Below are 6,271 nucleotides of genomic sequence, written 5' to 3' on the forward strand. Positions count from 1 at the left end.
GCAGAAATTGTATTGAAGATTGCCCTTGAACAAAATGCTTTGAAAACCAGTCTGAATATTTTAAATAATTCTTCAGAAGCATAGTAAACAAATGCAAGACAATTAAATCATTAAATGTTTTTTTTCCTTTTTAATATAATTGTATCACACACAAGTGCTAAATGCATCAAAATAAACTTATACTGCACTCAAAATCTTTCTTGAGTAATGGATTTAATCTGTTTTTCAGTCATGGTGTGAAATACATGTGGAATAAAGGTCCATTGTAAACCGCAATATTCAATAAACTGCAACACAAATTAAGTGAAGGAACTGCCCATGTTAAGGTCATGTTGAAGACAGATGCTACTGTGTTCTGCCCAGCTGGAGGAAGTCTTTGATCAGTCAAGATTTCAACAGTGAGGCTCAAAGAAACTCACTCAATATGTGATTGTCCATCTAATCTAGAAGAGGCTGTTTATGTACAAAACGGCAAATTGGATTTTCTAAAACTAATTTGATGGTTTTGCGATTTGTTAAGCAGAATAGACTTTTTCTAATCTCTCAACATCTTTCTCAGGCTGTTTTCCTTTTTCATTAAAGAGAAATACTTGTAGAACTTGTAGCCACAAATGATATTCAAGGCAATACCTTTATCAATGGTGTTAGAACAACATGGTGTTTGTAGAGGGTCTGGTTCAGTCTTCTTAAGTACAGGCATTATAATAATAATAATAATGACTTTATTAACCCTTTACAATTTCTTGCATTAGGAATTATCTTTTCACATACCCCAGCTTGCTCTCCATGACACACACAGACAGGGAGAGAGCCTGGGGTCAGAGCACAGGGTCTGCCATTGTACAGCACCCCTGGAGCACCCTCTGCCAGCTGTGGGATTTGAACCAGCAACCTTCCAGCCACAGGGACAGATCCTTAGCCACAGAGCCACTGCTCCACCCTTTGAGCCTATGAGCCATTTCATAACTTAAACCAACATTTTATGGCAGATTACCAAATAACATTATTGTTAATGCAAGTGTAGATTCAGTAGAATTCCAAATTAAACAGCCATGTGTTTTTACGTAAAATTGTTATCAGAGCATTTTGTAATTTTGTTATTAGCACTTTATGAAAATGTCATTGGAGAGCTACCTTTACCTACAAATGGAAATTAATTATTACCAAGTGACTTTGTCTGCACGTTTCCAACTGGGAAGAAAATACATATCCTATCAAAAGGGGCAACTGTTTCATGGGACAAACTGACAAAATTCACCTTAAAACTAAAGCACTGTTGTTTTGTCTCTGTGAATGGTTTATGAATGTTGTTGTCTTTCTGTGCAGAATTTTAAAATAATTTGAATGGGTCCCCATATGACTGCAAATACAGTGTGTGCAACATATCTGTCTGACTGAATGTTTATATGCAAATATTCTGTGAGTAAAATGAGATTTTCTGAAAAGAGCGCTTGCTAATTTAAAAAAGGCAAAATATGAAAAGGGGGTGAAACTTTTATTATGCTGCTATGTAACACAATTACAAATTTTGTGCACAAGATTTAGCAGTTGTGGTCTGTGGAATTCCATTCCTGACACAGCCTCTATAAGAGACAGTGCAGGGGAAACGTGTTTACTACGGTCAGTCAAGGATAGCCCACATGTGCTCAGCAGAGATATGGCCAGAAATTGCACAGGGCATGGCAACGTCTGATGTTATGCAAGTACAGTGCCTTGCAAAAGTTCAAAAGGTTTCCCATAGAAAGTGATGCAGACTAATTTTTTAACATAAAATTTCATTCAATACCTGAAGGATCAAGCTGAAGACTATGAAGTGCAGAATAAGACAGCTTACAGTAAATGTCAGCAAAAATGAAAAAGTTTAAGTTGAAATACATTGATTGCAGGGCAGCACAGTGGCACAGTGGTTGATTACTGCCTTACAGTGCCGGGGCACCGGGTTTAATTCCACAACTGTACCTGCATGTACCTGCAACCCATACGTTCTCCCTGTGTTTGTATGGGTTGTATCTTGGGATTCTGGTTTCCTCCCACAGTCCAAAAATATACTGGTAGGTTAATTGGCTTCTAGGAAAGTTGAACTAAGTGTCAGTGTGAGTGGGTCTGTGTTTGTGTCTGCCCTGCAATGGACTGACATCCCATCCAGGGTGTACCCTGCCTTGCATGTGTTGCTTGGCAAGACAGGCTCTGGCTCTTCCATGGTAGCATAAGTATTCATACCTGTGAACTCAATATTTGGTAGACACACTTTTTTATAGCAATTACAGCCAGGTCCTTAGATATAAGTCACTCTTATCTTTGCGCACAGGCTTGGTTCAGTTTTTGCTGATTTTTCTTGGCAGATTGGCTCTCAGGTTGTTTAAGGATCACACGTATCAGGTCTTTCCACAGGTTCTCAGTGGGATTCAAGTCAGGACTTTGACAGTGCCACTGAACAACATTCACTTTCTGATTCTTAAACCTCTCCACTGTAGTTTTGGCCTTGTGCTGTCCTGCAGTCATCTGGTTATTATCCTGCTGAATGGTGAATTTTAGTCCCAATTTTGTTTTAAAGCAGATTTTTCTCACGTTTTGCCAATACTATGTTCCATCTATGTTCCCATCAAATCTTTGACAAAGAGGACTCAGAAGTAAAGGTAGCCCCCAGTGAAGCTGAACTATAACAATATGCTACCTCCACCATGCTTAACAGTAGGGATGATGCTAACTGAATGATGACATTGGATTTGCATTTAGACCAAAAGATCAAAGCTGTCTTACAATAACCACCCTAACCATTGTCTCTTTCCACAGCTGCTCAGTTTGGAGGACCAGCCTGATCCAGGCAGTGTCTGGATTCCTTCTTTTTCTTAAGGATTGACTTTACTGTGCTCAAAGAAATATTACAAAATATGAGGTGTAGTTTTCAGGGAGGTGGAGCTTCACGTCAGAGAAGTGTGTTGCTAAGTGACCACAGCTGTAGAGGCCTGGTGATCCAGCAAGCAACATTTGTTGACGGTCTGACAAATTACCAGCTTGGTACAGTACTATCCTGTGAGCAGAAACATCTAGGGAGTCAGTCTGAGCTTGGCTCCCAAGTCATTTGTAGTGTCTGTGTGTGTGTGTTTGTGTCCACATAGTTCAAGATGAAAGCGAGGTAGCGAGAGTAGCTGAGCTGAAGCTGAGGGAGAGACAGGTTTGTTGGTGTCCGTGTGCGGAGCAGCAGTGCTTGTATTGCTGCCTGTGTCTGCATGACTCTCTGTGTGAATAGAGAATAGAATAGAAGCCATTTTGATATCAGAAGGCTGGTGACTGCAGGCAATGTATATATGTACTGTATGTAAGTGAGCCCCATAAGGGGAGTGTAAAGACCAATGATTGGGAACTAGTTGTTGGTAAATGTTTGTTTCTGCCTCAGAAAGGGGCCAATTAACAGCAGCAATCCTCGAATGGATTGGAGATGAAAAAAAATGTGTTAAAGAGTCAAACTGTTATAGAGTAAGAGAGACAAGGCTTGTCTGAGTAGTGAATAGCCTGCTGTTTTTAATGGTGAGAGTGAAGTTCAGAGAGCTGTGTTGTAATAGAGGAATCTGCACTATAAAAATTCAAAGTATGGGGTTGTGGAAAGGGTCTGTCCGGCTACTGGCTACTGGCCTTTGGCAAAGTGTAAACCATAGAGTAAGTATAGAGAGAGGCCCTCACTCTATAAACTAAGGTATGGGATGGTGAGAAGGGTCTACCTCGTTACTGATCTCTGGTTGTATAGATATGTAGTAAAGACAGCAATGTTTGGCATGACGCAGGTGCACCTGAAGCTGTAAGAGTTGAGTGACAAACCAAGGTCCTGGAGAAGGAGACATGCCAGAAGCTGTGAGTGGTAGTGAAGGCAGTGATGGCTGTGCATGAGAGTGAGGTGCCCCAGCAGCTGCAAGTACACAGCCCAGGGTCCGAGGATGAGAAATTGGGGTTTGTCAGATGTAAGTGTTGTGATTCTGGGGTGAGGTTGAGCTGCCATAGACTTGAGTGAGATTGTCAAGGTTGAGAGTGTGAAACCCAGGCTCTTGGTGCAGGTGGAGATGTCAGTGACTGAAGGCGGACATAAAGGCTGAGGACTTATTGGTGGAGAGTGAGAGAGGCAGCAGTCATCGAGTGAGAAGTTCCGTCAGGGCGTAGAGAGCCCCAGATGGAATCCACGAGAAGCAGGAAAGGTCTCCATGTGTGGTTTAGCAAGAGTGGACTCTATGTGAGGTCAGGGAAGGACCAAGGTGGTGTGACGGAGAATTGAGACTATGTGATGACACTGAGGGCAATGTGTCATGAGGTATTTAGCTCTCCTAACAATTTTGAAAACAACTATTTATTGGTTATATACCTTTACTTCTGGGTCCTCTTTATAGAATGCACAATTCTTCGTCTTTTGCATTAGTCAGGACCTCTGAATGTTTCTTCAGAGGGAGATGGTAAGATATCATGATCATTAAAGAGACTGTAAGGGATTGAATCAGTTGGCTCTCCTTTTCCCATCCAGTAACTAACAAAGTGAAGAGGGCAGTCACGACTGACAACTGAACCCAGGTTTCCATACTGCTTTCAAACTTATTGCTGTATCACCGAAATGTTAGCACTGTTTGGCAAGATGCTATTCAGCTGCCCCATGTATCCATGAGATTTTACCTTGGGGTTTGGGTAGGAGGGGTAGAGCAGAATATTATAAAGAGTTTGAATTTATAACAACACATTCTCAAAAGTTTCTCTTTTGATTTCTCTGTGCATTTTTCATATTTCAGTATCTGTTGAAAATATGGACTTGTAATCTATGCTGCAGCATTATCTTTCAACAAGCTTTTTCATGATCTTATAGAAAGGTTAAATGCCTAGTAATTATATATAGGGTATATAGGTATAATGAACTTGTTTTGTAGATATTGATGCCTCTTTTTATTTTTGAACATTAGGTGTGGTATCCACAAAAAAAAGGTAGGCTATACAAAAACAGTTACCAGTGAGTTTTTATTTATCTTTTATTTCCTGTATAATTTGGAAAATTCATGCCTGGCATGTATGCTAGAAATAGCATCATTAACAAAGTTTAAAGAAACAGTACCTTCTCTCCTTCTATATTATTCCTTTGACAACTGGGCACCAGCATTGTCGAGTGGGAAGAAATTATTCTTTGGTAGCATTCTTTGTATAGAAGAAACATCAAATGCTTAAATGCTGCTATGGTAATTGGTAAATAGAATTCAATTAATCTCATGAATCTTACAAAACCGAAGCCACCTTCGTAAGACAAATACATGTTTTTCCACACCTGCCCTGAGAAAAAGGATAGGACTGATACCGGACATCTTAGAAGGAAACGTCCCTACTAAGTCAATTGTTCATGAATTTATACTTTTTGTGGACTAAAAATATTTAGAAAACATTTAAATGTTTTGCCTGTATGCACATTCTGTTTGTCAGAGTTGTGTTTATTTTTATGCCAAGGTCAGTAAATCTGAATATTTCTTTTTAAAGGAGATGCTAAGATCTCTTCGCAGTTGTTAGGATTCCAAGAATGTTGAAGCAGTTGCTATGAAGATGTTAAAATGTCTGAATTGGTATGGAGTTTCTAGTAGCATAAAAACTGATATCTCAGGTATCAGATTGCCACTGATGGGTCTCAGGGGTTTAACATTTCTGTACTGTGTAGTTCATTGGCATTTCATTTATTTCCACTTTAATAAACTCCCACTCCTTTTTAAAATCTTTTTAGCATGCAGAACCGATCGGTGCTCTGCAAGCCGAAAGCTCCTTGTAGGACACGACAAAAGACTAACCCATTTTAATGTTGGTTTTGAAAAATAACAATCTGAGCATTCCCAACGGTACAGCATGACCGGAGGAGTGCATAACCACAAGGTTGAGTGCTGCTTGACCAGACGTGCAACTAACAGACCAGCATCAGGGGATTTATGTTGCTCCACTGTCAGGAGAAGAGGTAACAAACAATAAGGGAATTGGGGAGGAAAGGCCTCCAATGTTACCTGGATTTCAAACTTAATAACTTTGATACTTAGCACTGCTGTTCTCTGAAAAATAATCCCCACGAGCGTTAGTTTGCAAATGAAAGTTCTAGGCCTTGGAAGCACTAGCTCAAGTCTGTCATGCTGAACAGTCCTCTCAGCTACTTTTTAGGAATAGGGTTGCCATGGGGTCATGTGATGCAGATCTGTGTGAAAGCCCACCCCCTCTGCTCCCTGCCCTAGACCGTGTTGGGATAAGCCGAGTGACTGATTGAGAGTGGTGGAGG

This window comes from Lepisosteus platostomus, chromosome 1 (genome assembly GCF_059453375.1).
Source record: "Lepisosteus platostomus isolate fLepPlt1 chromosome 1, fLepPlt1.hap1, whole genome shotgun sequence".
Classification (NCBI taxonomy): domain Eukaryota; kingdom Metazoa; phylum Chordata; class Actinopteri; order Semionotiformes; family Lepisosteidae; genus Lepisosteus; species Lepisosteus platostomus.